This window comes from Sorex araneus, chromosome 6, assembly GCF_027595985.1.
Source record: "Sorex araneus isolate mSorAra2 chromosome 6, mSorAra2.pri, whole genome shotgun sequence".
Lineage (NCBI taxonomy): Eukaryota > Metazoa > Chordata > Mammalia > Eulipotyphla > Soricidae > Sorex > Sorex araneus.
Window position 1 is genome coordinate 52,335,254 of NC_073307.1, and position 9,577 is coordinate 52,344,830.

At 46.3% G+C, this 9,577-nt stretch overlaps 1 long non-coding RNA gene across 1 annotated transcript; it reads left to right on the plus strand.

Moving 5' to 3' along the window:
* Nucleotides 1-1,861: 1,861 nt before the first annotated feature.
* Nucleotides 1,862-7,583, plus strand: LOC129405697 (uncharacterized). Its single transcript, XR_008630734.1, has 4 exons — nt 1,862-2,000; nt 3,507-3,766; nt 4,332-4,382; nt 7,475-7,583. It is a non-coding gene; the product is annotated as an uncharacterized LOC129405697 (long non-coding RNA).
* The last annotated feature ends 1,994 nt before the right edge of the window (nt 7,584-9,577 follow it).

The window sequence follows — 9,577 nt, forward strand, 5'->3', positions numbered from 1 at the left end:
CACGTGGAACAAAATTTTCAGTGGGTTAAATTCTAATTAACATGTCTAATAGACATGTTTGTTCAGTATCCCTTTCCCCCTTAAACAGCAAATAATTTATAAAAGGAATTAAATATATAAAAATTAAAGTAAGCAATACAGCCCACTTGGGAAATGATGATTCCTATTTTATCTTTTTTTCCTATGTCTTGTTATCCTACAGTTACATCAGTATCATAATAATAACGCAGATAAAAAATAAAAAACAAGAAAGGAAGCTGCCTCTGTGAACGTTTGCAAGAAAACAGAGGGGACAGTGCAGTAGTCTAGCAGGGAGGCCATTTGCCTTGCATACATGCAAGCAGCCAGCCCAGGTTTGACCCCCAACATCCGATATAGTCCCCCCAGCACCTCGAGGAGTCATCCCTGAGTGCAGAGCCAGGAGTCACCCCGAGCCTCACCAGGTGTGGCCCCCCAAACCAAATCAAAACAAAACAAAACAAAATCCAGGATAGTGTCTTGACATTCAACCTCATGTCCAACACCCAGTGATGCCGAGTGAAGCATCATTCTGAGAACCAGGGGCCAAGTTCTCTCCTGGTTCCTGGAAACTTGCATTTCCACAACACCAACGGGAACGGTCTTCCTGGACACCCCTGTAGGCCAGCTCACTTTTGGAAAACACTTTTGGAGGTGTTTATCCTAGAGAAAGATCATTCTCCCTCCAGAGGGAGAATTTCCGATTTCACCCTCTTTCTTTCCCTTCAGTACTGAGACATCAATGAACTTTCCCACCAGCGACCTGGACTATAATCCACCCCCATGTCCCCCCTCCCCCACGCCCCAGCATCCCACTTGAGCTCAAAAGCCCTGTGCTGGCAGTGCCCATCCTGGTTTTTCCAGGAGTAGGTCTGGAGCCAGCCAACAGTATGTGGCACCAACCCAGAACTTTCCAGAACTCTCCAGAGCTTTCTCTCAGCGATGCCAGTTGCATCGTCTCATGGGGCATAAAGAAGGATTAAGAGATGGGAAACATTTGAGCACCGACAATGGAGATCTGCTGCCTGGCTCCTACAGGGCCAAAGTGAGACAGTCCACTTGATATTTGGATGCCATGCTCCACACCAGCCTGGCTCCACTCTATTTATTTTCTTTTTTACAGCCTGGAAATTAAGGGTGAATAAGGATCACCCAACTGCCCTTCGCAATCATGAATCGAGCTTGAGGAGCTAATAAGCCTCCCCTCCCCCAACAGACACCCCAGGCCGCCCTCATGGTTGAACACAAAGAAACCATGAGAGAGGCGGTTTTTCTCCTAAATTAGGCCTCTTGTTTGTAAACTGAAAGAGCGCTAATGCGGTTCAGACTCAGCTCCACACACAGTCCCATTCTGCCAGCTCTTACAAAGAGGGAGAAAGGATGGTTTTGTTTCTATTCTTTGGGTCCTTCTGTGGGAGAGGCCATTAAAGCGATCCTGTCTCTCTCTCTCTCTCTTTCTCTCTCTTTCTCTCTCTCCCCATTTCCCTCTCTCCCACACTCTGCATCTCCCTCCCTCCCACCCTTTCTCCCTCCTTCTCTTCTCTCCCTCCCACCTCCCTCTCCCCTTCTTTCTCCTTCTCCCTCCTCTGCTTCCCCCTCCCCCTCACAACTCCCCCCTTACAGCTCTCCCACACTCTGTAGCTCTTTCCCTCTCTCCCTCCCTAATCCCTTCTCCTCTCCCCTCCCCACCTTCCCACCCCACAGTGCTCTCTCTCCCTCTCTCTCCTCTCTCTGCCTCTCTATCTCTCCTCTCTCCCTCTTTCTCTCTCTCTACTCTCTCTCCCTCTCCTGTCCTCTCTGCCCCTCTCTCTGCCCCTCTCTCTGCCCCCTCTTTGTTCCTCTCTCTCCTCTCTCTCTCCCTCTCCTCTCTCTCTCCGGCCCTCTTCCTCCCCTCTCTCTCCCTTTCTCTCTCCTACTCCCCCGCTTTCTGTGAGCCTGCTTTGATGTTGACCCCCCTGACACTGACAGACCAGCCTCCGCGGGTGAGTAGCTAGGGGACCAAAGAGGTCTTGTGTGAGAGACAGGAGGATGAAAAGGGGGTGCCCGGGGGCATGAGAGGTGGACAGATTCCTGCCTGTCCCTTCAGATGCTTCTGGAGAGAAATGCCAGGCTCTGTGATGGCACAGGCTAGCGACTGGCTCCACTTAGAAATGACCAATCGAGTCTTCTTCTCTCACAGGGAGAATCAGATTGTTTGGGATTCACCCTGTCTCACCCCCAAAAAGAAGGAAAAAATAAAAAAAGCTCCTGAGAGATCCTAGGACCCCCAGATACCAAGGTTGCATTCTAACAAGATTAGCGTAGAAACTCAACCCAGACAAGGGCTGAGTGATGCCCACATAGCATGTGCTGGACCCCAACTTCAGGGTGGGCTGAGGGATGCCTTATCCAGGTACCAGGGGTGCCTAGTGGCAGGGACACAGCTGGGAGTGGCTCAGGAAGGCATCTTAGGAACCAGCCCAGGAGAGAAGGGGCACCCCGAAAGAAAGAGTGATTGCCAGAGAGTCTGAAGCCGAGCACGCCTTCTTGGCATTTGAGGTCACTGCCCGTGAGGGTGAGAATTCAAAGGCTTCCCATGCCAGGCAGACGGAACAGATCAAATCTTGTTCTCCGACAACCGACACCTGTTTCCTCCTCTTTCTACCACCTGGTCTGTGAACCCCCAACCCACCAAAGGAATGGGTCTGGGAGATTTTTGCAGATTCCCCTATACTGGGGTCAACTCTCTCCAACAGATCTGGGGAAGAGGCAGAGAGATTTAACCTAGCTCCTGTCTTCCCTTCCCTTTCTTTCCCCCTTTATTTTTCACCTTCACTCCCCACCCTCCTTTTTCCTCCCTCCCTACCCTTCCCTCCTAGAATTTTGGGCCACACCTGGCAGTGCTCAGGACTTCCTCTGGGTTTTCTGCTCAGGGAGCCATAGGTGATGCCAGCGATTGAGCAGAGGTCAGCCACATGCAAGGCTAACCTTGCCCCTTGCACTGTCTTCAGCCCCGTGTCTGAATTTCATTCACCCCCACTTAGATATTGCTTCCCAAATCTCTTTTCTATCCTTGGCACATACAGATTCATAAAGGTTCTGTTGTAAGGGGGATTCACAGTAAAGAAGCAGACCCTTGAGAAGGCGAAGTGAAAAGTCAGATCCTTGGGGCCAGAGTGACTTGATAGTACAGTAGAGAAGGCATTTGCCTTGCACGCTGCCCAAGTTTGATCCCCAGCACCCCATAGCGTCTCTGGAGCAGGCAGGAGTGATTCCTGAGTGCAGAGCCGGGAGTAAGTCCCAAGCACTGCCAAGTGTGGACTCCCAAAAAAGCAAACAGAATCAACTCCTGGTCTTCTGCCGGGATCTATTCATTTGAGCTAAGAGGACTCTAATGAATACAAAAGCTTTCTTATAATCTCTGAGTTTTGCATGTGTATTGTTTTAGAGGAAGGGAAAATTTTTCAAAAAGGTGAGGTGTTGTGTGTTTTCTCTTGATGCACATTCAGTAAAATCGACTTACGCGGAATCTGCAATCGGGACAGTGTCCACAGGGACTTTTGAACATGGGCATCTCTGGGTGGCATCAGGAGCTTAAAAAAAAAAAAGACCTCCCTCGCTGCATGCTGTCCCAGCCACATCCAGACAACACAGCCCTCTTGTCAGGGGTGCATGAAGACCCCACAGGAGAACTTGCAGCACGCAATGCCTATCTGTCTCCACTCCCCCATCATCCTCAGCTGAGAAAAACACTGCCAGATCCCCCAAGGTAAGTCCTGGGCTCTAAGGAGAAGCAAGAAGCCCAGAGCACTGCTCTAGAGAGCTGAGCTTTTTGGAGTAAGATGGGAGAAGTCTTGGGCCACAGCAGGGGAGGAAGGGCAGGGAAAGGAGAAGGAGGAGAAGGGGCAGACAGAGGGGGAGGAAGAGGAGGAGGAGGAGGAGGAGGAAGAGGAGGAAGAGGAGGAAAAGAAAGAAGAGGAGGAAGAGAAAAAAGAAGAGGAGGAGGAAGAGAAGGAGAAAAAATGAGGAGGAGGAGAAGTACTAGGAGGAGGAGGAAGAGAAAGAGGAAGAGAAAAAGAGAAGGATGAGGAAGAAGAGTGGGAGGAGAAAGAAGGAGGAGGAGGAGGAGAGGAAGAAGGAGGAGGAGGAAGAAGATTATACAGATGACAGACAGTTAAGGTGAAGACAGGCTCGGAACGAAGTCTGTGTTCCCAAGCAACTCTCCCCGTGGCTCAGAGTTGGGGGCTCCTGATTAATCAACCACACCCCACCAAGCTGCTTCCACTGTGGGTGCCTAGAAGACAGAACTATTTTCCCCCCTTTCTTCTCACCAGATGAAACTCTAAGGGACAGAGACTGAGATGTGACGCTCTCTGTCTTAAAGGGTAAGTACACCCCAATGCAGAGGAAAGCTGGGAGTCCCTGAATTTATTTGGCAGTAGTTTATTAGACTGTTTATTCGGGTGGTGGGAGGATTTTGGTCCCAGAGCTTTCAGAGGTCCCTTACAGTTGCAAAAAGAAAGAAGCACCCAAGTCAAATCATGACATATGAGAAGAAAATTCCCTTGGGGAACTGGGAGCCCTTTTCCCTATTCTCACCAAGGAGTCCAGTCCCCTGTCACAGAGGGAGGTCCCTTCTGGAGACATCCCAGCCCCCTCACTGTGCCCCTCAAAAAAAAAAATCAACAAAGCTCTCAGGGTAAGAAGGATCTAGAAAGAAGAACCACAGAAGCAGGAGATGGAGGGGCTCATAATGTCAGACTCACAGGGATGAGCACAGCTGCTGGGATGTTTGCCTTGCACAAGGCTGACCCAGGTTTGATCCAAGCATGCCACGAGTGATCCCTGAGTGCAGAGCCAGTAAGACCTGGACACTGCTGGGTGTGCCCCCCAAAAGAGATAGTCATAGAAAATCAGGGCCCTTTATAGCCCCCCTAATAGTCCAGGGTGAGGTGTCAATCCTGGACTATTATGGGAGGACCCCCTACCCACTCCCCAGAGTTTAGGGCTTCTCTCTAAGCAAGGGAGGACATTTCTTCCCCACAACAACCTGTCCCAGATGTCCTGAACAAGGCTGGAAATCTCCAGGAAGATTCAGAACCAAATAAATCATGCTCCGTTTGCTGAGTGGTAATAACGGTTTTGGGTAATAGGCTCTGCCGCAAGTTTATTGGTCCACCTTGTAGTTTATTAGAGCACAGCCCGTGTCAGGACTTCCATTATTATCCCATATTTTCTGGGTTGAGAGATCAACAATAAAATTGCACGAGCTTCCTCTGGATATTAAGTCCCCACTCAAGAATGTTAAGAGGAGAAATTAGGGAGAAAAGCAGAGTGGAGGAAGGGACACAGAGAGAGGTGAAGAGAGATGAAGAAAGAAACTCATGGATTTGGCACCCTAATTCTTACATTTTTTTTTAATCCCAACGACTTTTCCAGTGAAGGCTCACTTTTCCTCATTACATTTCCATTTATCATGGGCATGTTTGAGAAAGAAGTTAGTAGAGAGAGGAAAAATTACAGGTAATATCCCACCTCTTTTCCTTCCCACAGTTACATATCTCTGTGGCCCTAGTAAATAACCAGGGAAATAACCTTTTAATTTGCTGCTTAAGTTGCGTAAAGAATTTGAGGCTCGGCCGGAGAGTTCATACAGCAGGGAAGGAGCTTGCTTTGCACATAGCTGACCTGAGTTCAATCCACAGGCACCACATATGGTCAGTGACCCCTGAGCGCAAAGGCCTGGGTAAGCCCTAAGCACAGCCAGGCATGGCCCCAGGCCCCCCAATCAATTAATTAACTAAACATGAGTTTTAACGCAGGGTAAGCGCTGAAAGGAAAGCACATAGTTGCCCACCTCCCACGGCCACCGCCACGTGGAATCACGCAGCAGCCATTCTCTACTGATTCAGGACTGCATCTCTGAGGAGATGCACACCAAGCATCTAAAAGTCCTGGACACACAGGTCCGCTGGCTGAAAACTCTGAGGCGCCCTCGGGAGGTGGATGGGCCGAATCCCTGCCCTGCTAAAGCCCCTGTGGCTGCGCGCACACACACACACACACACACACACACCACCACCACCACTGCAACCATGCCAGGGGCTCAACAACACCTTCAGACCATAGATCCTGAGGCCTCTGAACTATGCAGCCACATACTCTGCCATGCCACACCTTCTAGTCCTTCCATACTGACATTCCAGTAGGAAAACACCAAATTAGATGAGAAAGTAGCACAGATGCCAACGAAACTCAACACACAGAAGCAATACCACAAAAGGCTCAAATAGCAACCAACAGGTTAGCAAATTCTTAGACAAGGACTTAACAACCCAGTTAATGAGAACAACAGTTTTCACATAAAAAAGATTATCCTTATACTCATACCCAAACTCACATGACATATGTGCACCTTCCCAGATGAACCATTTTAACAAGCAGAGTCACTTTAGTTGATTGTTTCTTAACCATGCTTCTAGAGAAATAGTTAAATAAATAATAAATAAATAAATAATGACTGAGTATTTTACTTAAAAGAATAAAAATCTATGGTACCAGACATCCTTGGAACCTTCATCACATTCTGCACCAAACTGGCAAATATCACAGGTGGATATCTCCTTTTGACTTATTTCTCCTGAACCTTCATGAACTGTATGAAAGAAAGAATTTTAAAAATATTGTCACTGTCACTGTCATCCTACTTCTCATCGATTTGCTCGAGCGGGCACCAGTAACGTCTCCATTGTGAGACTTGATGTTACTGTTTTTGGCATACCGAATATGCCACAGGTAGCTTGCCAGGCTCTGCTGTGCGGGCGAGATACTTTCGGTAGCTTGCTGGGCTCTCTGAGAGGGGTGGAGGCATCGAACCCGGGTCAAGCACGTGCAAGGCAAATGCCCTACCCGCTGCACTATCGCTACCCGTGGCATATTTGATATGCCAAAAACAGTAACAACAAGTCTCACAAGTCTCACAATGGAGATGTTACTGGTGTCTTCTCGAGCAAATTGATGAGCAACAGGATGACAGTGATACAGTGACAGTGATGTAGATGCCAAGAAGTGGAATTTACAGGTCAGTCACCTGGAAGCTCTATTCTTACTTAAAAATATTAGGTAAATGAATAATGCCAAGATTTTCTGATTTTCTGTATCAAAGCTGCAACTTTTTCAATGGACTTGCTTGGTTTTTTAATTTTTTGTGGGGGCTTCATAAAAGTATCATATTCAACACCACTTTTATCCTGAAACTTAAGAAAAACCCTAAGAAATAGCAGATACTCTTGACTAGGTATTTTTTCTGAAGAATGAACAAGAGCATTTACTGGATTTATCCAGTTTGCTTGACTAATAAATAGGTCACATGAAATATTTAATTTAAAGGGATTTAGGCTGGAGTGATAGCACAGTGGGTAAAGTGTTTGCCTTGCATGCAGCCAACCTGGGTTTGATTCTTCCGTCCCTCTTGTAGAGCCCGGCAAGCTGCTGAGAGTATCTCGCCTGCACGGTGGAGCCTGGCAAGCTACTCATGGCGTATTCTATATGCCAAAAACAGTAACAAGTCTCACAATGGAGACATTACTGGTGCCCGCTCAAGCAAATTGATGAACAATGGGATGACAGTGATCCAGTGATCTTTATACTTATTGATTTTAATATTGGAGCATTGTTGTCTAATCAGTTTCAATTCTAGAATTCTATCAACAGTTGTGGCTCTTGTCTACATTAAAATAAGTTTGAAAGAATAAATAAAATTTAAAAAAATAATTATCACCGACATTAAAACTGGAAGAATGTATGAATTTCTCTTGATTTTTTTCACAGATTTCACTCTCCTTTGGAGAGAAACTGTTGAGGGATTTCTCTTTGGATGAACACGCATTCTTTTTTTCATTTAAACAAAAACCAGAGTGAACCTATATCTTTGTTTTTTACTCACCCCATAACAAAGAGCACTATCTAAACGCGTTTAATTGCTTCCCAAGGCAATGCCACATAGCCAAGATCAATCGTAAGGGATCCATTCCACAGCGCGCCGTCTGTCTTGCTTGAGATGTCCACTATGGAGAGAGACCTTCGTTTAAATGATACCACAGCTATTTTAAATGGATTTTTCAATTATCTACCTTTGCATTTCATCATGAATGTTTCAGGGAAATTATCCTGAGATAATGCCAACAAATGGCTGCAGACTTTAGGTTCATAATTGCTCTTGTTCATGAAAGGTTCCCAGCAGACCAGATCAGGAAATTCGATGCCTGGCAAGTCGGGGTTGCTAATATACCGTAACTGGCATTTTCTTATTAGCCGAGCACCCAAATCAGCTTTCATTTGTAGCACTGGCCCTAATTAAGCAAACCAGGATTTCAAGCAGAGAGTCTCAGTATTTTAAGACTCTATTTGGATACAGTCAGTGTTCACCAGAGGAGTATATTCTCTTTCTCCAGAAAATAATCTATAGCTTCATTTTTAATATTCCAAATATATTATCACCTTTTAAGAAAATCAATCCCTCTCTTACTTAAATAACACTTCTTTGTAGTGACTGCCTACATACCTACTTACTCCTCCTAGGAGAACTCTTACCTCTGTTCTCCCTAAATGATTCAGTGGAAGAAATGCAAGAGATTTTAGGGGATAAGGATCATCGACTGTCACCTCCATCCCAAACCACCTGCTTTGTGTAGCTGAGTAAGTGAGAGCTGAAAGCTGGTACAGTTGCCTCTGAATCACCCACTGCCAAGATGACCCACACAAAAGGCCTCCTTCACCCCAAATATAGGCTCAATCTTACCCATAATCTCGATGGATGAACTTGACTTGTTTTTTCATTGTTTCTTTTGTTTTTGTGTTGGAGTCACACCCAGCAGTGTTTAAGGCTTACTCCTTGCTTTGTGCTCAGGGATCATTCCTGAAGGTGCTCACGGGACCATAGAGGGTGCCAGGGATTGAACCTGGTCAGATGTATGCAAGGCAAGGACCCTCCCCACTGTACTATCCGACCCCAGCCTGACGTTTTGAGAGCACATTCAGTCAACTGTAAGTGACTGCTCCACACCAGTGCCAACAATGACATTTTGTCCTAAATGACTTTATCTCCCTTAGAGACCACTGCCATCTACCTCTCCTGCATCACTTGGTAAGGATCTTGGGATCGTCATAAATAGTATAAATCTGCTCACCGTTCAGAAGAGAGGAGTTCCAAACCCTATCTTCTCTATCAATGATTATAAGATGCAAAAAGAGCCAACATTTGGAGCTCCTTGTACAGCTCATAAAGAACACATGTGTGGGTTGTTTCTTTCATTCTCTCCACCCCAACCCCCAAGAGCAAGAGCATTCAATAGTAGAACATTGAACCATTCCATTTGCTGTTGGAATATGTCCATAGTGCAAACCCACACATCTGTGTAGGCCACACATCTGATACAAGATACAAACCCTTCCTCAGAACAATGATCATTATGATTGAATCATATGTAGATAAAAGTTTAGGATGATTTGTCAATTTGAGTCATAGGTACAATGGCCATAGTACCAATAGCCACTGTTATTCAGATGAACTGATTATTAT